The sequence below is a fragment of the Microtus pennsylvanicus genome, chromosome X, assembly GCF_037038515.1.
Source record: "Microtus pennsylvanicus isolate mMicPen1 chromosome X, mMicPen1.hap1, whole genome shotgun sequence".
Classification (NCBI taxonomy): Eukaryota; Metazoa; Chordata; class Mammalia; order Rodentia; family Cricetidae; genus Microtus; species Microtus pennsylvanicus.
In genome coordinates, this window is record NC_134601.1 from 37,604,560 (window position 1) to 37,626,277 (window position 21,718).

Sequence of the window (21,718 nt, forward strand, 5' to 3'; positions counted from 1 at the left end):
TACAGTCAATTTTGTTATATGTATGTGTATTTCTGATCTTGATTAAGGTATTGTGATTGTGTCGCTCACTTAAAAATGTAAGGTATAATTAGGAAATGTAGGTTGTTAATGGATAATCATCAATAGTAGTCAAGCTTGTAGTTATGCTAGTTAGATTTTCTAGATATATAGAGATACATTTAAGTTAAATAGACATTCTTCATATCTTTCAAAAACTACAGAATATGGCATTTTAAATGTTTTAATAACTTAGAGCTTTTCATGACAGTGAGACACGCTGGCTCCTGGCAACACCAATCTACTTCAAGAGAAAGCTGGGCATTGAAGAGGCTCCTTATTGAGTTTGCTAGCCATTTGGGCAAGAAACTGCTCTTGCCTGGACTGTTGCATATACTGGACACAAAGAACACACAGAGAGAGGACTGCTGAACTTGCCTAAAGGTGAGATATTTCTTCAGGATTCCTAATTCATGAAAGAGTCTGTGAGACATTCTGCAGGATATAAAAGAAAGTGACTGAACTGTCTTTAAAAGTTCCTGCTTCATAGAAATGTCTGCTGGATACCATGGGCCTGAAGGCCGAAGATGGATGCCCCAATGGCACAAAGAAACTTTGGGTGACTGTCTGACATTTCTAGAATTTTAGAAGTTGCCTACTTCTTGTTTACTTAGGCAATATAATATCATTCTGGAGTCTTTGATGGCATTGAAGAGTGGAAAGATAGTTATAGTTTTCATTGTTATGATAAAAGGTAAAATAGATATAAATATTGTAACTGTAATTATTGCTTGATAAGTGTTTTGTTATATGTAATTTTCTATGTTAAAGTTAAAGTCTTCCTTTTTGTTTAAACAGAAAAAGGTGAAATGATGTAGGAGGGTCTTCTGTTTTGTGTTACTTGCATTGGTCAAATAAAGAAACTGTCTTGGTCTTTTGATAGGACAGCAGGTTAGATAGGCAGAGTAGACCGAGCAAAATGCTAGGAGAAAAAAGCAGAGTCAGAAAGACACCATGGCTCTCCTCACCAAGACAGATGTAGGTTAGGAGCTTTCCCAGTAAGCCGCCACCTCATTGTGCTACACATATTATTAGAAATGGGTTAATCAAGATGTGAGAATTAGCCAATAAGAGTCTAGAACTAATAGGCCAGGCAGTGTTTGAATGAATAAAGTTTAAGTGTAATTATTTTGGGTAAAGCTAGCCAGGCAGTGGGACTCGGCCGGCTTGCCTCATCACTACATCCCCTTATCTCTTTCTTCCCACCAAATACTTCCACAACCCTCTTCAGTCCTCCTCCTTTCTTTTCACTCATCCTTTTTAGTCCTTCCTCCTCCACTTTCCTCTTCTGTCCTCCTTCTTCTTCCCTTGTGCTTTACCTTCTTTCCTCTCTCCTGTTTCCTATTTCACTCATTATTCTGCTCTGCCTACTCTTCCTTCTTCCCCTCTATTTCCTCCTCTTATCTCTGTCATCATTTTCCTCTTCCATACTGCTCCCTCCCTTATTCTTTTCCTACCCTCTCTTCTCTCTGGTTTCCTACTTATTTTTTCTTCCCATCTCTTCCTATTCCCCCTCTTCTCTTCTCCCACCTCTTTCCTTCTTCTTCCTCCTCCATCAACTTTTCTCCTCCATTCAATCACTTACTCCATGTTTTCCTCCTTGCTCTACTTCCCTGCTCACCCCTCTACAGTCTTTCCATTTTTCTCCATGTTCCTGCTCCTTCCTTTTATATAAAATCTCCTTTCCCTCCCACCATACTTTTTCGTCTTCCATTTCTCTCCTTCTTTTGACCGCTTCTCTCATATTCCCTCTGCTGTCTCCCCTCATACTTCATCCCTCCTCCATACTGTTCTCTCCTCTTTTCTACCCTTTCTTTCACCTTCCCTGTATTACCATTTTCCCTATTGTTCTTCATTCCTATACCTTCCACCATTCTTTCTGTGTTCTTTTCCCTGGTACCTCCTCTTGTTCTTCCTCCTTTCCATCATTCCTTCTTTTTCTTCATCCCATCACTTACCTCCTTACCCCTCTTCCCTTTTTTCTGCTTTCTCCTATGCTTCTACTTTCTCTTCACTATCCTTTCCTCTCACCTCTCCTTCCTCCTCTTCCCTTTAATCCTCTCCTCCTACCTATTCCCTTCTTTTTTTCTTTTTTCCTCTCCTCACTTCTTTCCCCCTACTCATCCCTTTTCTTCATTCTTGTCTCCTTTTTCTAGAGCTCTTTCTTCCTCTTTCCTATTCACTCCCTTTTCCTCATCCTGCTGGTATCTTTACACTCTTCTTCCATCTTCATTTTTTCCTCCACTTCCTTTCTTATTTCTTCCTCTTCTTACCCCTTCCATCCTCTTTCCTATTCTTTATCCTTTCCTTTATAAACCCACTTTCCTTCTTTCATTCCTTTATTCCTGTCCCTCTTGTTTTGCCTTCCCTTGCCTTTTGTATCCTCTTCAGTTTTCTTCGACTTTCTTCCCTTTTCTTGATTCTTTTCCATTTTCCCTTTTCACTCCTCTTTTCTTCTTGCTCCTCTTCCCTCCTACTCCTTTTTCCTCATCTTCTTTTGTCATTTCTCTACTCTTTTTTTGAACCAATACTCTTTCCTCCTTTTCCCTTAACCTTCCACTTCCCTCTTAATCTTGTCTCCTCTTTGCTTCTTCCCTTCTCTTCCCTCTTCTCTCTCTTTTAATGTTCCCTGCTTTTTCTTCCTCTTCCTCCACTCTCCTTTTCACTTCTCCCCGTCTCTCCCTGTAATCCTCTCTTCTCTTCCACCCTTCCTTTTGTTCTACTATTTTTCCCTCCCCTTTCTTAATCTATCCTCTTCTTTTCTCCCTTCTTGTTCATTGATCTTTCTTATCCTTCTTCCTTATTCCATCCTCTTCTTTTCTCCACTATCCACTTCTCTGTTCTCTCTTTCTTTCCTCCTCACAACTCCCCATCATTTTTTATATTTCCCTCCTTTCTACCTCTTTTTCACTCCTTTCTTTTCTATCATCCTACCTCCTCTTGCTTCTTTTTTCATCCTTCTGTTTCCTGCCTTCCTTTCCTCTTCTGTCCTCTTCCATCTTTCCTAGTGTTTCTCTCTCCCTCCTCTGTGTTCCTTCCTCTTCTTTCTATTCATTTCCCCTCCCACTTATTTCATATTCTCCCATATTCTTCCATTCTACCCCCTAAACACCTTTCCCCTTCCTTCCTTACCCTGTACTTTTCCCTTTTCTTCTCTCCTCTCTTCACCGTCCTTTTCTATATTCTGCCCACTTCATCCCTCCTTTTTTTCTCTCATCCCTCATATCTCTATTGCATTTCCCTCCTCTTTTCTCTGTCTCCTCATCATTGCACCACTATCTCTTTTACTTCATCATCTTTCCTACACTCTCCTCTTCCCTGCTCTATCTTCTTACTCTTTTCTTTCTTTTCTCTCTCTTGCTTTCTACTCTTCCTTCTTCTTTTATTTGTCTTATTTCCTCCTCTTCCTTTCACTCTCCTCTATCTCTAGTCCTAATAACTTCCTTCCCCTTCTTCCTCTTCCCACTTCATTTCTCTTTCTACTTATGTTTTCCTCCACTTACCTCCTCATACTTCCCTCTTTCCTCCTGGTCATTCCTCCATCCAATTCCCTTATCCCTTCTCTGTCACTTCTCCATCCTCTTCCTTCTTTGACTGCCTTACCTCCTCCATACTTTCTTTCTTTCTCCTTCATCTTCTTCTCTCTGTCCCTTCCTTTATTCCTCTTTCCTCCTCTGCCTCTTTATACCTCATTTCTCTTATTCCCTCCACTCTTCTTTCTCTTCCCTCCTCTGTTCCTTTCTTTTTCCTTTTCTTCCATTTTCATTCTTCCATCTTTTTCCTCCATCTTTTCCCTCCTTTCTCCTTTTCACAACTTTCTCTTTTCATTCAGCTTTTTTATCCTTCCTTCTCCATCTTTTTCTCCCCTATTCCCCCCTTGTCTATCTTCCCTCTCCCCTCCTCTTCCCTTTTTTCTCTTTCATGCTCCTTCCTCTTTCTTCCAACTTCCTCCCTCTGTCATCATACCTGTTTCTTCCTCTTCTCTCCTTCTCTACTCTTCCTTTTGCTTATTTCCCCTTTCATTTTCTTCCCTCATTTCTCCTCCTCCATGTTCCAACCATTTGCTTATTTTCTCTCTTTCCTTTTCCCTCTGTTTTATTCTTCCCATACTTCACAACTCCCTCATTTTTCTCCTCCTCCTCTTTTCTTCACCTTCAATATTCTGTCTTCCCCTCTCTTCTTCCAACCTCCTTTCTCTTCCTGTACCTATTTTGTCTTCCTCTTTTCCCCCTCTTTATTCATATTCCTTCTTTTTTTCTTCCATCATGTTCTTTCCTCTTTCTCTTCACTTTTTTCCTCTGCTCTTCATTTCTGTCCTGTCTTTGATTCCCCCTCCTCCTTCTTTCCTCTTACTTTTCCTCTACCTTCGCTTTTGTTGTCCTTCCTCTTTCCTCAGCTTTCTTTTTCCACCCTCAATCCTGCATCCTCCCCTTTTTCTCTGCTCATCACCTGTCTTATTGCATCTATCTTTCTTTCTTTTCTTCTTCTTTTGCTTCTTCCACCCCTTCTTCTTATTCTTCCTGCTCCTCTTTCTCTTCTTCTTCTTCTTCTTCTTCTTCTTCTTCTTCTTCTTCTTCTTCTTCTTCTTCTTCTTCTTCTTCTTCTTCTTCTTCTTCTTCTTCTTCATCTTTCTCTTCCCCTTCCCCTTCTCCTCCTCCTCCTTCTTATTCTTATGATTACCTAGCCAGAATTTCTATGTGTAACCACCATGGGTACCCTGAAATTTGATCAGTAGAACAGGCTGGCCTTCCACTGAGAGATCCACCTTCCTATACCTCCATCATGCTGTGATTAAATTCATGGACCATAAAACCTGGCTCCCTCCAATGTTTCTTGACTTAATAGACAACTTGGACTCAACACAGACTTCTTTGTGATAACCTCCTCTACAGGTGCTTTCTTTCCATGATAGTCTAAGCATTTTACCAGCCATAGTGTGACTTGCTCCCTACCTCTTTCTCTAGACTCTATCTCCTACCTTCTCCACATCCTCTTGTAAAGCCTATTTAGAATCCACTGTTACCATAAGCTACTTTCAGAGCTCAGTCTTCACCTAACAGGTGCAGGCAAATACCTTCACAATTAGAAAAAATTCCTCTCAAGAATCATTACAAATTTTCTATGAATTCCTGTGTATGTTTGAGAAAGAAACTGCATCTCTTGCACCTGGATGGCATAGAAGAGTTACTCAAATGTCCTTAGCATTGAGCTGACATTGTGAACGTCAGGTTTGAGTTTGGCATTAAACCTCTGGTCTGTGGAAGATCAGGCAGTTGTCCCGAGTGCTGAGACAGATTGTTCACTTCAAGTCTCCACTGGTTTCTCTAAAATTGTGGTCATCTTACCAGCCCACTCTTGTGCAGCAGTCTCCCACCTTTCTATAAGCCTTCTGCCCTGTCTGACACGTGTCTTCTTTTTCACCATTCACCCTGATCCTCTCAGCCTCCATTCAAACACAGGCCTCTTATCACCCTTCTTATTCTCCTACCTACATCTTCATTCTCCTTATTCTTCTACCTACATCTTCACTCTTCTTCCCTCACATATTGCTTCTCATCACCTAAACAAATGTCTGTCCTCCTGCCTAGCTTCCTGTCCCTCCCAATTATCTTGCCATATATCTGAGCCACTTCTGCTCCCACAGAGAGCAAACTGGACCCATCCCATACCTCCTTCCTACCCATCCCATACCTCCTTCCTGCCCAACCCATACCTCCTTTCTGCCCATCCCATACCTCCTTCCTGCCCATCCCAGGTTTTTACTCATTTTGCACACAGGTGTTGTATTTATTTTTCTTCCTTATCCATCAACTTCATCTGTCTTTCAAAACCCAGCCTATTGCCAACACTGGTACATGGTATCTGGTACATGATGCTCTCTGCAGCATACTTCTTGCCTTCCTCTCAGACTCCTAAAATCCCTCTAAAATATTTATGATCCTCCTCTCTGTGGTATCCCTTTCCTGCTAAACTGACAAATATGTGACCACCTCTTCAGATTTCTGTTCCTCCCTATGCCTCCTACTCTCCACAAAGCCTCCTGTTCTGGTCCCTGTCCTCCCTACCCTTCTAAACGTTCCTAGCCTTTTCATGTTTCCACAAATTTCCTCCCTTATTCCAGTCTTTTTGTTCTTGGTGTGTATCCTGCCTTGCTAAGCAGCACTATGTCCTAGGGCATTCTCTGAATTTTCCTCATGTGTCTACACTCATAGTCAGGTCCTGTGCATCCACACAGACTGTCCCTAAACTTGAGACACTTCCCTCTACTCCTGGAGTATGAATTCACCCTGGCTATTCTGTCATTGTCCCAGCCATCCTCTCAAACTTCTGAGTTCCTCTGTTCTTCTAGGAGCACCTGAAGCTTCCAATCCTGTTGAGTCTCACTATTCTCCTCAGACTCCTCCCTCCTTTCCAGTCCCCATTCATAGCCCTGATAGGAGGATTTTCCCTTTACCTCGGTCTCTGATCCAAAATTCTTTGCCTTCCTCCCAAAGCATTTGCCCTCTTCCCCACAAGTTCCTGACATCTCAACCCAGATATTAGCCTTTCAATAGTTGTCTGTAACATCCTTGGCCTACTGACATGCCTTCTTTCTGCTCTCCATCTGTTAAGTGTTAATTGGATCCTCCTGGTCTGGTATTCAGATTCCTTGGTACCCTGGTATGCTCCAATCCCAGTGCTGTACTCTCCCCAAGAACACACTTCTCTCCTGTCCTTTTTCACCTGCAGAAGGCTCCTATTCCCATCCTCAGACGTAGCATTTCCAATCTTTCCATCTTTGACAATCACTTCCCACCTATGTCTTCTACCCATGACATCTGCTTACCCCTTGACATCCTGCATTTTCTCTTAATTTCCAGCCATCCCACTGTGTCTCCTGCCCTCCTCTCCATATCCTGTTAATCTCTTCCCCAGTCCTTTGCTTCTCCATACTTTCCTTCCTTTCTCTTTTAGGGAGTTTTAAGATATGAGTGCCCTGTCTACATGTATATCTCTATGCTGAAAGATATATATATATATATATATATATATATATATATATATATATATATATAATCATAATTACAGGTTGTGAGCAACCATTGGTTGCTGGGAATTGAACTTAAAATCCTCAGAAGAGAAGCCCATGCATTAACCTGCTGAGCCATCTCTCTAGACCTTCTCATCTCTTTTATTCATTATCCTTATGTTTTACTAGAGACTCATACTCTGCACATGAACATGTACCCCCATTCTCAGCTGCCATCCCCCATGATATCTATTATCTCCAGTCTGCTCACTGCCCTGTGTTTCTGGGGAATTCTTGGAGCCTTCTACCCTCCCCCTGAGCCTTACAGAAGTCAGCCTATTACCTATCTTCCTGATCTGGCTTTGTGTACATCCCCAGCCTTTATATTTCCCGTGAACCACTTTTCCCAGAATTCTCAATTTCCAGAGCCTCTGGTTTCACTCACTTGGCACACAGAGCAAACAGTTCACCTCCTCCTAGGTATTCTGTGCTCTTATAATCCTGATCATTTTTGTCACCACTAACCTCTTGTCTCCTGACAAATCCATTCATCCCTCCTCCCTAATTTCCTGTCACCTCCAACATCTTGTCCTCAGCACTATCTACTTTCCACCCCATGCTTATAATCCATCCAATCTACCTGTATCATCACCCCCTGCAGTGTCTGGCCTCTTTTCCTTACCTCTACCTTGGCCCTGAGCTTCCTGCTCTTTTCCTTAACTTTCTGTTGTCCTGCTGAAATTATACCCTTTCAGTGTGCCTCCTTCTCTCCTCTTCTTCATCTATATTCTCTTCTCCTGTGTTCTTCCCCAGTGATCTACCATCACCCTCACCATCTCTCCATCCTCAGTCAACTCTACATACATTAAATATCCTATAGCTTTCCAAACTCACCTCAGGCTCCTTTTTGTTTTGTCACTAGGGTCCAGCACTTCTGCCCAGACTCATGGACTATTCTGAATACTCAAGTCCTTTCCATTCTTCTGCTTTCCTTTTTATTTTACAATGTTTGCTTGCATCTTCTGCTCTGTCATCTTTCTCATCCTACTTCCTAGTCTCTTTAGTATTATCATTTGCCCTCATCCTTTTATTCCCCCCCACATCTACTGCCTATCTCCCAATTTTTGTACACTTCTTCAAGCACGTTGCCTTTCTCCTTGGCTTCCTATCCCTTCTCCTCTGTCTTCCTTCCTTGATATTCTTCCCCTACTTTTTTATCCATTTTTCTTTTTCCATTGAATCTCTCCTTCTTTTCTCTTCACCCCTCCCCAATCCTCCATTTATCCTTTTTGCTCTTCCCCATTCCTTCATCTCCCTTCCATAATTTCTATCCTTTCTTTTCTTACCTAATATTTCCTTCTACTTTACCCCTCCTCACTTCTCTTGCCTCACTTCTATATCCTCCATGACTCTCCTTTGTCCTATCCTCTCCTTTCTCCTTCCTCCTTCCTTCTTCCTTTTCTAATATTTCTGTTCCCCCTGCTTCTACCCTCCTGCATCCTTATCTCACCTTCCTCCTGTTTGCTACTACCTCCTCTGCCTGCCTCTTCCCTATTTCTTTTTTCCACCCTTCTCACACCCATTCCATCTTCTTTCTTCTTCCCTTTATTATTTCCTCTCCTTATTGACATCTTCCTCCTCTTCCCTCCTTTCTCCATTTTCCTCCTCCCTATTACCTTAACATCCTAATTTTTTCTTTTCTCCTTCCTTCTATACTTTCCCTACCATTTTGAAAATACCCTTTCCTCATCTTCTATTCCTTCTTCTTTTCTACTCTTTTCTCCTCTACTCTTCTCTTCTTCCCTTCCACTTCTTTGCCTTTCCTCCTCCTTACATCTCCTCTTGCATTCTTCCACTTAATGCCCTTCCCTACAATTCCTTCTTCCCTCCACTTCTCTCTTCTCTCCTCTTCTCTCTTTCTTCTGACAAACATTTTCCACATCCATGCTTAGTCTTCTTTTTCCCCTTGATTCACACTTCCTAGTCTTCCACCCTTCTCTTTCCTCCTCCCTCTTTCTGCCTCCTTCTTCTTTCCTTTTCCCTCCTGTTGCCTCTTCTCTCCTGTGATTTCAATTTCCTTTTTCCATGATTTTCCTTTGTCCTTCCTCCTCCCTTCGTCCCTCCTACATACTTTTCCTCCTCTCTATTCACCCTTGTTCCTGTATTTCTTTTTCTTATTGAGAAAAGGAAAAAAAAGTATCAGCTTCCTCCCAGCCTCCCCTTTCCCTCCCCCTCCTCCCACCCCTCTCCTCTCCCCCAAACTCCTCTCCCCCTCCCTCTCCAGTCCATAGAGCAGTCAGGTTTCCCTGCCCTGTGGAAAGTCCAAGGTCCGCCCCACTCAGTCCATGTCTAGGAAGGTGAACAACCAGACTGGCTAGGCTCCCACAAAGCCAGAACATGAAGTAGGGTCAAAACCCCGTGCCAATGTCCTTGGCTTCTCATCAGCCCTCATTGTTCACCATGTTCAGAGAGTCCGGTTTTATCCCATGCTTTTTCAATCACAGTCCAGCTGGCCTTGGTGAGCTCCCACTAGATCAGCCCCCTTGTCTCAGTGGGTGGGTGCACCCCTCGTGGTCCTGACTTCCTTGCTCATCTTCTCCCTCCTTCTGCTCCTCATTGGGAACTTGGGAGCTCAGACCAGTGCTCCATTGTGGGTCCCTGCCCCAAAGAAGTTTTACAGCTGATAAACAGCTTTAGTAATGTGGCAGGATACAAGATCAACTCCAAAAAAATCAGTCGCCCTCTTATACACAAAGGATATGGAAGCAGAGAGGGAAATCAGAGAAGCTTCACCATTCACAATAGCCACAAACAGCATAAAATATCTTGGGGTAAATCTAACCAAGGAAGTGAAAGATCTGTTTCACAAGAACTTTAAGGCATTGAAGAAAGAAATTGAAGAGGATACCAAAAAATGGATGGACCTCCCTTGCTCTTGGATTGGGAGGATCAACATAGTAAAAATGGCAATTCTACCAAAGGCAATTTATAGATTCAATGCAATCCCCATCAAGATTCCATTGTTCCTGTATTTCTATTACTTCCTTTCCTTCCCCTTTCCTTAGTGAAATTCCTCCTCCTCGCAGTCACCTTACTCCCCCTTACTCTTAATTATTCCTTCCTTTTCCATACTCCCTTCCCTGACTACCACTGACTACTTCTCTATTCTTGCCTCTTTCCTTCACCTCCCTCCACTTCCCTTTTTCTTTCAACCTGCTCTTTATTGCTTTTTCCTCCCTTATCCTATTTCTTCCTCCATCTCCTTCTTCCCCACTCATATTTTCTCTTCTCTCCTGTTAGGTCATCCTTTTTCTTCCCTACTCATTCTCTGTTCCTCATTTTCACCCTTTCTCCTTATTACCTCCTCCCTCTACTTTCATTCACCTTCTCCCTTCTCCTCCACCCTCTTTCCTCCTCTCTAGAACCTTCTCATCCTTCATATCTCCTTATAACTCCTTTATTTTTTCTTCCCTTACCTTCTTCCAATTTGCTTTTCCCTTTGCTTCCACCCTCTTCTGTCCTTCATCTGCCTCTTATTTCCTTCCTTCTGTTTTTCTGCAATCTTCTTCCTTCTTCCCTCCTCTCTCTTCTTCTCTCCTGAATATTCCTTCCTCTTCAACACTTCTCTCCTCCCTCCTCTTCCCTTCTCCCTCCTCTTCCCTCATCCCTCTTCTTCCCTCCTCCCTTCTATTCCCTAACCCCTTTCCTTTCTTCTTCCCACTTTTTCCCTTTCACTGGTCCTCCCTACTTTACCTCTCTTCTCCCTTTTTTATTCTCCCCTTCCACTTCCTCCCTTTTCCTACCTCTACAGCCCTCTTTCCTCTTCCCCCCTTACTTGCTCATCTTCCCTCCTCCCTTTTCATATGTCCTCCCTTCCCTTCTTTCCCCCTCCTTGCACATCTTCTGTTCTCTCTCTACTTTTCCTCCCTCATCATCCCTCCTTTTTCTTGACCATCTCTATTCCTCCCTCCTCTAACCTCCTTTTTCCTTTCTCAACATCCCTTCATCCTTTTTCCTCTCCTAATATTTCTTTTCCACTTTCTTCCCTCCTGTTTTCTCTTCCCTATTGTCTCCTCTACCTGTTTTATTTCTACATTTTTTCTTCTTCCCTCCTCTTTCATATTCTTTTCTCTTCCCTCCTCTCCTATCCTCTGCCATCTTCCTCCTCCCCAATTCACTCCTCTCTTCACTATTGTCTTTCATCCCTCTTTCTTTTCCCTATACTTTCCTTTTCTCTATATGCCCCTACCTGCTTTCTCCTCCACTCTCTTCCCCTCTCTTGTTTCTATTGCACGTACCATTCTCCACTACCCTCCTTACTTGTCTTCCATCCTACCTTTCCTTTCTTAGTCATATTCCCTTCTATTCCTTTTTGTATCCAATTTGTGCTTCTTTCTTCAGTCATCCAAACTCTTTTCTCCTCCCACTTTAGCCCTCCTCCCTACACGTTTGTCCTTTCTTGTATTGCATCCTCTTCTCGTGTCTTCCATCATTCTTACTCCTCCTTCTTTCTTTATCCTCCACTTCCATACTCTCCTTGTTGCCTCTTCTCTCCTCCTTCCTTTTTTTATTCCTTCTTCCCCTCCATGATTCCATTCTCTTCCTTCTACTGCCTCTTTGCCTTTCACTCTTTTTTCCCTCTTCTATTCTCCAACTTCTTCCCTTTCCTTGACTTCATCTTCTTTCTTCTCCTCTTAATGCTTCCTCTTCTTCCCTCTTTCCTCATCTCTCTTCCATCATCATTCCCCGCCACTCCCTGTTTCTCTTCTCTTGCCTCTTCATGTCTTCTCTCCTCCATCCTTTACCCTCTTGCATTTTATCTCTCTGAAGCTCCATTTTCTTACCCCCCTTCTATCAATTCCCTCTTTACCCTGGTTTTTTCACTTGTTTCTCAACTTTCCTTCTCCTTCCTCTTCCCTTCTCTCTATTTCCATTCCTTTTCACCCTGCCTTTCCATTCATCCCTCATCTTTCCTTTTCCCTCATTCTTCCTTTTACCTTTTGCTCCTCTTATCTCCCTTCTCTTTCAATTCCATTATCTTCCCCTTTCTTCTCTCCTCTCCTCTTCTCACATTTTTCTTTTTTTCTTATTCCTCCCTCAATCTTCCTCCAACCTATACTCCCTTCTTCCTTTTGTTTTTCTCTTTTCTCTCATCTTACCTTCCTCCTCTTTCTGCTAATTTCCTTTTTGTCTCTCTTCCCATATCCTTCCTCTTCCCCTTACTTCTTCCAGCCTCATCCTTCCTAATTCTTCTTCTTTCTACTTTCATTCACTCTCTCCTCCTCTTTCCTCTTACCATTTGTTCCCAATTCCATTCTTCATTTTCCTTAATCCTGTTCTTTATTTCCTCCTCTTGTTTTCTTTCCACACTCTTGTTTCCTTCCAAACTCCTTTTGCCTCCACACTCCACTCCACTCCACTCTTCCCTCCTATTCACAACTCCTCCTCCTTTCTGCTTCCTTCCTCCTCACTCATCCTTCTGCCACTTTTATCTGCTTTCCTTTCCTTCTGCTCATTACTGCCGCCTTCCACTTCTTTTTCTTCTCTCCTCTCTTCATCTTCTTCCATTTATCTTCCTTATTGCTTGCTACCTTCACCTATTTCCTCAGTTCTGATTGCTCCATTCCTCTTCCTTCATCCATCTTACCCCTATCTATTACCTCATCTCTCCTCTATTCTCTTTATATTCTTTGACTTTTCTGCCCTTCTCCTTCTTATTTCTTTTTCTCTCCCCCTTTCTCTTCTCTCTTCCAGTTTCCCTTTATTTCCTTTCTCCTTTCCATTTCTACTTCTCTACCTTACCTACTTCTTTCCTTTTCTCTTTTTATTCTGACTTCTTCATTTCCTGCTCTCTAAATCCCTCTTCCATTCTTACTACTCTTCAACCCTGTATTCTCTCATTTCTCCCCTTAGCTCTTCTTTCCTAAATTTCCCCTTCCCTCTTCCTTCTCTCTCCTCTCCACTTCTCACCTCCTTCTTCTCCCTTCATCACTCCTCTTCCTGCACTATCATTTTCTTCCTTCCACACTCCTATTCTCTCAATTCATTTCTTTCCCTTCACTTCTTTTCTCTCTCCTCTTGTCCTTTCTCTTTATTATCTTTTAGACTTTTTTATTCATTCCCATTCCCTTTACTTCCATTCTCTCTCCTCTTCTCCTTTTCTTTCTTTCAGCCAACACTCCTCTTCCATCTTCTCTTCTATTTCCTCCTCAATCTGCATTCCACCTCTTCCTCTTCCTTGTCTATTCCTTCATCTTCACTTCACCCTCTTGTTTCCTCTTCCCTTCTCTTGTCCCATTCTTTCCAGTTCCCACTTCTTCCTGCTTTTTTCCCTCTGTCTCATTCTTGTTCTCTTGCCTTCCTTCCCTCTCTCTTTCCTCTTATTCTTCCATCTTCACTGTACTACTCTTCTCTCCTCTTTTCTCCTCCCTCTCCCTCCTCTTATTTCAGCTTCCCTCTTTACTCTTCTTCCCTCTTTTTTCTCTCTGTATTCTTTCATCTTACTTTTCCATCTTTCTACTACGATCTATTTTCCACTTTCCAGTTCTTCATTCTGCCATCCTCTTCCCTCTACTACCTTCCCTTTCCCCTGGACTTCTCCTGTTTCTACTTTTCTATACTTTCTCCTGCTAAATTCTTTTCCATTTTCTTTCCTCTTTTTTGCTCCCCTTTGTATTCTTCCCTCCTATTCCTTCTTTTATTCTTCTCTTACCTCCTCTTATTTCCTTCCTTGTATCTCTTACTTAATATTTTCTGTAGGCCCTATTGTCTATTCTTTTCTCTTCCCTACTCTTCGACATCCCTCTTCTTCCTTCCTTTCTCCCATTTCTCTTCTTTTCTCCACCACTTTCCTACTTCCTCTCTCTTACCTCTTCTATACTTTACTCTCTTCCTCTTCCTCCTCATCACTCTTACCATCTCATTCCTCCTTTTCTATTCTCTCCTCCTCTGCCTTCTTCCCTGTTTAATCTGCTTCTTTCTTCCTCTTTCTTCCTGATAACATACCTTCTCCATGCTTCTCCTTACCAGCTCTCTTCTCTCTTCCTTTCTCTTACCTTCACTCACCTCTTCCTCTTCCCTTCTCCCTTTGCTTTCCTCCTCCATCCACTTCCTTCCTCTTTCCCCTCCATTCTCTTTGTTCTCTTTACTTTTGTTCATTTTTCCATGTTCCCTCCCTCATTTGTGTCCCTTCCATATGATACATCCTTCTCATCTCCATCCTTCTACATATTTCTTCCTAATCTACACTCTTTCCACCTCTATCCTACTTTCTCCTCTACACCCTCGACTTCATTCTCTTTTTTCCATTTTCCCACCTTTTCCTGATTCCTTCTTATTCTTCCTCTAATCTATTCCCTACTCTTCTGACCTTTCTCCTCCTGCCTCTTTTCTCTCTTCTATCCACCCCCTCTCTTCTTATTTTCCCTACATCTTCTTTGCTTCTACTTTCCTTTCGTTTCTGTCCTCCATTCTCTTCAGTCTTCTTTTCTCTTTTCTCCTGTTCCATACCACCTCCTTTATCCTCTTCCCTCCTTTCTCTACTTTTTTCTTTTCTCTACCTTTCCATATTCCCTCCATTCTATTTTCTCCTCCTTTTCTTTCCCTCCTCTTCACTACTTTTTCTACTTCCCTACCTGACTCTTGCCTTCTCTCTTCTGTTCCTTCCTCCATCCACCTAAGTTTTTACTTTTCATCCCTCCTCCCTACTCTTTTCTCCCTACTCTTTTCTGCAGCCCTTCCCACTGCTGACTCCTCTTCAGTCATCTCTCCTTCCAGGTACTGCCTTCTCTTCCCTTAAATTCCCCTTTCCCTCTTACCTCCTCTTTCCTCATCTCTCACCTTCCCTCCTCCCTTCCATTCCCTCTTACCCTTTCTTCCCTCTTCCTTCCTCTCTTCTTTTCTACTCTTCTGGACTCTCTCCCATATCTTGTTCCCACCTATTCCCTCCTGCCTTCTGTGCTTTCTTCCTCTTCCCTCTCTTCCTTTCACCCCCTCTTTCCTTCTTCCTCTACTTTCGTCCTCCCTCCTCACTGCTATTCTCTCTTTCCTCTTTCCCCATTTCAGCCTCTCTCCACAGCCCTACACCTTACTCTTCCCTACTTTCTCCACTCCCATCAATTCTTGCCCTCTTTCCTCTCTGCCACTTTTCCCCCTCATTTTACCTTTTATTCCCTCTTTTTGTCCTCTTTCCTTCTCACAGATCTTACATCATTTTCCCTCCTCTCTCCTCTTATCTCATCCCCTTCCATCTTTCCTCCCATTCCTTTCCCCCTCCTCTTCCCTCATACTTCCCTTCCACACTTTCTTCTACTTCCTTCTTCCCCATCCTTCACAGTTCTCTTGTTCTCGTTTGCCTACTTTTTCTACCTCATTTCTGTCACCTCCTCCCACTACTTCCCTCTTCCATTTTCCTATCTTCCTCCTTCTCCTTTCCTTCTCCCTTTGTTTCCCACTTCCCTCTTCTTCTCACTTCCTCCTTCCCTGATCTTTCCTCATGTTTCTTCTTCAATCACTTTCATCTTAGCACTCTGATCTGCAATCCTCTGTCCTCATCACTTCTCCCTCCACTTACCTTTTTTGCTCCTCTTTTATCTCCCTACTCTTTCCTCTTGCTCTTCCCTCCTTTTCCTCTTCTCATGACTTCCATTTTTCATCCTTCCTTTTCTATCTTATTTCCTCCCTCCTGTTCTTTCTTCCTTTCTCTTGCCTATTTCCTTCTCTCCCCTCATTTTCCACTTTAATATTTTCCATCTTTCATCTTATCTCATCTTTCCTATTCCCTCATATTCCCTCCACTTTTCTCTTCTCCCACACTTTCTCTTTTCCCTTCTCTTCCCTATACCATCAGGTTCTCTACTCATCACTCTCAACCTTTCTTTCCCTATCAATTCACTTAACTTTTCCATATTTCATCCTCTTCTCCATCCTTTCCCTTCTCCCTTCCTTCTCAAATCTTTTGCTCTACTCACCTACTTACTTTTTTTCTCTGACCTTTTCATTCCTATTTAGTCCTCTACTATACTCATCACTCCTTTTTGTTTTCCACTCCTCTGCTATTCATACCTCAATACACTTCCCTCCCCTTCTTCTCCTTTTTTCCTTTTCCCTCTTCCCTGCTCTTTGCTCCCCCCAATATTTCCCTTATCATTCCTCTTCCTTCATTTTTCTCTTTCCTATTGCTTCCTTCCTCCCGTTCTCTTTGCCACCTCTTCCAGCTTTTCCCCTCCCTCCCCTTTCCTCTTCCATCCTCTTTACCATTTGTTACTTTTCTTTCTTCTTTCCTCTTCATTTGTTGTCACTTTTATACTAACTTCTTCCCTCCACTTCTATCATCCTTCTTTTCTCCTCTTTCTTTCCCTCCTCCTTCACTGTACAACTCCCGTCTTCCTTTTCTTTCTTTCATCCTCTACCATCATCTTCTCTTCTCCCTCACCACTCTACCTTCCTCTTCCATACCCTTTTCTTCTTTTTCTTACTTGTTCTTCTTATCCTCTCTTTCCTCTTTTCTTCTATTCTTTCCTTACCTCCTATTTCCCCTTTCCATCCTTATTCCACTCCTCACTTCCCTCCCTCATTGTCTAATCTACACACACTCTTTCCTTGACTCTCTTCTCTTTCTCCTCGTCTTCTACCCTCCTTTCCCCTTTCCCTACTTTTCCCTCATGTCCCGCTTTCCTTTTCAGTCCTCTTCCATTCTATTCCACATTTTCTACTCTCCCCTCTATTCAACCCTTGCTCCCATTCACTAATCTTCATCATCCCTACACTTTCCTTCCCATTTTCCTTTAATTTTCACTGCTCTTTCTGGATCACTCCCTTTCCTCTTCTTGCTGTATCCCTCCTTCTTCCCCCTTTCCCTTTTCTTCTCTTCTCCCTTTCCCTCTTCTTCAGTCATCTTCCCATTACTTCCTCTATTTTCCTCTTTCCTTTACTACCCATTTCCAATTATTTTACAGTCCCCTTTTCTTTTATTTTTCCCCACCTTTCGTCTTCTATTCTCTTACCTCCCCATTTCTCTTTACACTATTCTACACTTCCTAGTTCCATCCACTAATCTCTTCTCTTCTTTCCCTCTATAGCTTTCCTTTTTCCCGTCTCTTCCTTCTTCCCTCCTCATGCCAGTCATTCCCCTTCCCTAATCCTTCTAATTTCCTTCTCTTCCATTCTCATCACTAGTTTCTCCCACTTCCTTTTACTTCCTCTTCTGACCCAGCCCTGTCCTCTTTCATCTATTCTGTCTGCCCTCTTCTTTGCAGGTTCTGTATTCCTTTTTCTACCATATTCTCCCGATTCCCTCATACCCTCCTTTCCCTCATATTTTCTTTCATATTCTTTGCTTCACATTCCTTGATCCTCCTCTTCTCTTCTCCCCGCCCTTGCCTCTTTCATTCTCTTCCCTCCTCTTTATCTTTCCTGTACTTGCTCTTTCCACTTTGCTCTTTTTCTCATCCCTTAATTACCTATGCTCCTAATTTACTTAGGAGATCTTGTCTTTCTCTACTTCCTATGTAAATATGATCTATGTAAGTCTCTCTTAGTGTCCTCATTATTGTCTAAATTCTCTGGGGTTATGCTTTTATGGGTGGTTTTCTTTGCTTTATATATATATTTATATATATATATATATATATATATATATATGAGTATATATAATAATTGTCTTTTAGTGTCAGGGTTACCTCACTCAAAATAATGTTTTCTAGCTCCATACATTTGCCTGCAAAAATTAATATGTCGTTATTTTTTTGAATGTATAGTACTACATTGTGTAAATGTATCACAGTTTCCTTATCCATTTTTCAGTCTAGGGGCATTTAGGTTGTTTCCAGATTCTGACAATGACAAACAATGCTGCTATGGACATAATTGAGCACATTTCCTTGTGGCACGATTGAGCATCCTTTGTAAATATACCCAAAAGTAAAATTACTGGGTCTCAAGGAAGGTTGCTTCCTAATTTTCTGAGAAATTGCCACACTGACATGCAAAAAGGCTGTATCAGCTTGCATTTCCACCAGAGATGCAGAGGTGTTTGTTACCTTTATCCCACAACCTCTTCAGCATAAGTTGTCAACCATGCATTTGATCTTGGACATTCTTACAGGTGTTGTTAATTTGCATTTCTCTGATGACTAAGGATGTTGAACATTTCCTTAAGGGTTTGTCAGCCATTTAAATTCCTCTGTTTTGAGTTCTCTGATTAGGTCTGTATTCCATTTTTATTGGATTATTTGCTCTTTTGATAACCAATTTCCTGAGTTCTTTGTGTATTTTGGAGATCAGATCTCAGTCTGATGTGGGGTTAGTGAAGATCTTTTCTCATTCTGTAGCCCGTAGATTTGTCATATTGACTGTGTTCTTTGCTTTACAGAAGCTTTTCAGTTTCTGGAGGTCCCATTTATTAATTGTTTCTCTCAGTATCTTGTTGCTGCAGTTATATTTAAGAATTGGTCTCCTGTGCCAATGCATTCAAGTGTATTTCTCACTTTGTCTTCTATAACATTCAGTGTGTCTGAATGTAAGAAACAAGTGGGTGAGAAAGGGAGGGGAGCAGAGAAAGCTGTGGAGCTCAATAAAAAATAATAAAAAAGAGGAAGGAGGGACATTGGGAAATAGAAAGATGGAAGTGGAGATAGTAAATAAGATGACCAAGAGAAAGAGAAAAAAAGGAGGATAAATATAGAGTAAGAGGGTTGATTGGAAAGTGAAGATAAATGAAGAAGAAGAAAAGAAGAGCCAGGAGAAGAAGAGGAAAGGGGAAGATTTAGGAAGAAGGCAAAAGTAGGAAAAGAGAGAGGTGAGAGCATAAGAAAATGATAGATTAGTGAGGAGTAGGGAAGTGGGAAAAGGAGGGCAGAAGAAAAACAGGAAAGACAAGAGAAAAAGGAAGATAAGGGAAGAGTAGTGTAATGAAGTAGAAAGAAAAGGCAATAAGGGTAATATGGACAGAAGCATAGACATGAACAAAAAAGGAAGAAAAAAGAGGAAGGAGGAAGATGTGAGAAGAGGAAAAAATGCAAGGAGATTAAGGATAAAGGGAAGCATGGAGAAGAAGGAAAAGTGAAGGCAAAATGAAAAGGGATGAAGAAAGAAAATTGAAAAGTGGGAACAAGGAAGAAAGAGGAAAGGGAGAGAAAGAGTAGAGAGGAGGGAAAAGAATGGAAGAATAAATAAGAGGAATTAGCAATAGTTTAGAGTAGAAAAAAGGAAGAGGAGAGAGGAGGGTATAGGAAGGGCAAAAAGAAGAGGGAGGATAGGAAAGAAAAAGTGAGGCAAAGAGGGATTCTGGTAAGAGAATCAATGAGGGAAGAGGCGAAAAGATAGAAGAGTTAAGAAGATATAAAAGGAAAGAGGAGTGATGTGGAAAGAAAAGAGAAAAATAGGATGGAGGAAGAAAGAGATAAGAGGACAGAAAAAAGAAAAGACTGAAGAAAAGAGGGAAGATGAGGAGGAGAGCAGAGAGATGAAAACAAGAGGACAAAGCATAAATGGTAAAGGAAGAAGGCAGAGGAAAGAGAAAGGATAAAGGGAAAGAAGGTAAGATGAAAGATAATATGGAAACATGAAGGAAGAGTAAAGAGGATGTAAGAAGTAGAATGAGAAAAGAAAGGGGTAGAGTGAAAAGGATGGATATGGAAAAGGAAAGAAGAGTGGGATAGAAGGGGAGAAAATAAAGATAAGGAAATAGGGTGCAAGTGACTAGAATAGCAAGAAGAAAGGAGGGAAAGAGGAGAGAGTGAAGAGAAGGGAAAATAGAACAGGAGGTAATAGGGATGTGGGAAAGAAAAGAAGAGGGAACAGAAAAGACAATGGAAGAGGAAGGTAGAATAAAGGAAATAAGAGGGGGGCAGGAAAAGAAGGAAAAAGCAAAGATGTAAAGGAAAGAAGGAAGTGGAAAGATGAGAAAATGAAGGGAAGAGGAGAGACCAGGGAGTGGGGAAAGGAGGGAAGAGGAACAAGAAAGGAAGAATCAAGAAGAGAAACTTGGGAACCTGAGAAAAGAGAATGGAAGAGGGGAGATAAGAGGAAATAGGAAAGAGGAGTGAAGGTGTAGAGTTAATAAAGAAGTGGAGTAAAGAGGGAAAAGAGGAAAGTTAAAAGAAGAAATGGAAAGAGGAGAAAAGAGAGAAGGGGAAAGGAGGTAAGTCTGAGAAGGACAAGAAAGGTGGAACTTGGCAAGGCAGGACAGGAGAGGAGAGTGAAAAAGAAAAGAGGAGGAAAGGGGAAGATAAATGGAAGAGGATATGGGGGGGAATCTCTTTGGTGAGCTTGCTTCTTCTTCTTAAGATTTCAAATGTTCTGTTAATTCACTAGTGTGGGCTTTTCCCAGCTTGTGTATGTAGGCATTTAGTGTTTTAAACTTTTCTCTTAACACTGCTTTAATTGTGTCCCATAAATTTGGGTAGGTTTTGTCATCATTTTCATTTAACTTTAGGAAGTCTTTCATTTTTCCCTTTATTTCATCCTTGACCCATTGATGATTCTGATGAGCATTGTTTAATTTCCATGTGCTTGTGAGATTTCTGGAATTAGTATTGCTGCTAACTTATAGTTTTAAACCATAGTGATCTGATAAGGCACATTGGGTTATTCCAATTTTTCTGCATTTGTTGAGGTTTGTTTTGTTACTGAGTATGTGGTCAATTTTTGAGAATGTTCCATGAGGTGTTGAGAAGGAGGTATATTCTTTTTTGTTTAGATGAAATATCCTATACATTTCTGTTAAGTCCATTTGTGTCATAACATTTGGTAGTTCCTTATTTCTCTGTTCATTTTTTGATTGAATGAGCTCTCCACTGGTGAAAGTCGACTGGTAAAGTCTTCCACTATTGGTGTATGGTATTTAATGTATGATTTAAGCTTTAGAATTGTTTCTTTTACATATGAGGTTGTCCTTGTATTTGGGGCATAGATGTTCAGTATGGAGATTTTATCTTGATGAAATTTTCCTGTGACTAATATGAAATTTCCTTCTTTGTCTCTTTTGATTGATTTTAATTTGATGTCTATTTTGTTAGATATTAGGATACCTACACTCATTTGTTTCTTATGTTCATTTAATTGGAATATTTTTCCAAAACCTTTACTCTGAGAACATGTCTGTCTTTGAGATTGAAAAGTGTTTCTTGTATGTAGAAGAAGGATGGATTCAGTTTTTGTATCCAATCTGTTTAGGGATATAATGATCAGTGATTACTATTTCCTGTTAATTTAGTTTTCATTGTTGGTGATGTTAATTGGTGTGTTTTTCCCTTATTTTGGATTTGCTGCTTTGAGACCATCAATTGTCTGTGCTTTTGTTGATGTAACCAACTTCATGGAATTGGAGTTTTCCTTCTAATATTTTGTATAGGGCTGGTTTTGTGGCTAGGTATTGGTTAAATCTGTTTTTGTCATGGAATAACTTGTTTTGGTCTTCCATAGTGATTGAAAGTTTTGCTGGGTATAGTAGTCTAGGCTGGCATGCATGGTCTCTGAATGTCTCCATAATTCTTGACCATGAACTCTGGCTTTCATTGTCTCCAATGAGAAGACAGAGGTGATGCTGATGGGTCTACCTTTATATGTTACTTGGCCTTTTTCCTTTGCAGCTCTTAATATTTTTTTTTAATTTGTATGTTTCATATTTTGATTATTATGTGGTAAGGGGAC